Source organism: Seriola lalandi, unplaced genomic scaffold (assembly GCF_002814215.2).
Source record: "Seriola lalandi dorsalis isolate HSWRI2012SDOR001 ecotype SW California unplaced genomic scaffold, Sedor1 jcf7180002044324, whole genome shotgun sequence".
In the NCBI taxonomy this organism is placed as follows: Eukaryota; Metazoa; Chordata; class Actinopteri; order Carangiformes; family Carangidae; genus Seriola; species Seriola lalandi.
In genome coordinates, this window is record NW_019514892.1 from 1 (window position 1) to 935 (window position 935).

The 935-nt window shown below is 54.3% G+C and overlaps 1 pseudogene across 1 annotated transcript; it reads left to right on the forward strand.

The window, feature by feature from the left end:
- Positions 1-24: 24 nt before the first annotated feature.
- On the forward strand, positions 25-929 carry LOC111648629 (serrate RNA effector molecule homolog pseudogene; annotated as a pseudogene). Its single transcript, XR_015436350.1, has 3 exons — positions 25-201; positions 311-371; positions 730-929. The product of XR_015436350.1 is annotated as a serrate RNA effector molecule homolog pseudogene (transcript).
- Positions 930-935: the final 6 nt, after the last annotated feature.

Sequence of the window (935 nt, forward strand, 5' to 3'; positions counted from 1 at the left end):
ACCACACACAGGTCACATGTGAGCGTTCATTCCCTCTTTGGTGGCTGAATTTTCCAGGGACGACCACCGGGGGGAGCCGTACCGCTACGACCTGCCGTATGGAGGAGGAGGGGCTCCGTTTCCAGGGGCGGGGCCTCAGGGCTGGCACCCCGACCTTCCCCATCTTCACCCACACCATGGAGGTCACCCACTGCAGGGCAGGTGAGCACACACACACACACACACACACACACACACACACACACACACACACACACACTCTTTTGTGTGGATAAAATTAGGAAAGATTCAAATAAAATCTGTCTCTCAGGTTGGGGATGGTGGATCCAGACCTCCCTCCTCCTGGTCCCCCCACCATGAGGAGCTTTAAGGTGTGTCTCTGTCGGTCTGTGTCTCTGTCTGTGTCTCTGTCGGTCTGTGTCTCTGTCTGTGTCTCTGTCTGTCTGTCTGTGTCTCTGTCTGTCTGTCTGTGTCTCTGTCTGTATCTCTGTCTGTGTCTCTGTCTGTGTGTCTGTCTGTCTCTCTGTCTGTGTCTCTGTCTGTCTGTCTCTCTGTGTCTCTGTCTGTCTGTCTGTCTGTGTCTCTGTCTGTCTCTCTGTGTCTCTGTCTGTCTGTCTCTCTGTGTCTCTGTCTGTCTGTCTGTGTCTCTGTCTGTCTCTCTGTGTCTCTGTCTGTCTGTCTGTCTCTCTCTGCAGCAGCTGTCTCTCATTACAAACACTGTGTCCACAGGAGTTTCTGTTGAACATGGAGGACAGCGTTGACGAGACGGAGGCAGTGAAGCGCTACAATCAGTACAAACTGGACTTCAGGCGGCAGCAGCTGCAGGACTTCTTCCTCCAACACAAAGACCAGGAGTGGTTCCGCTCAAAGTACCACCCCGATGACATCACGGCGAGGAAGGCGGAGTCTCTGGCCGCCCTCAAAACGCGGCTCGG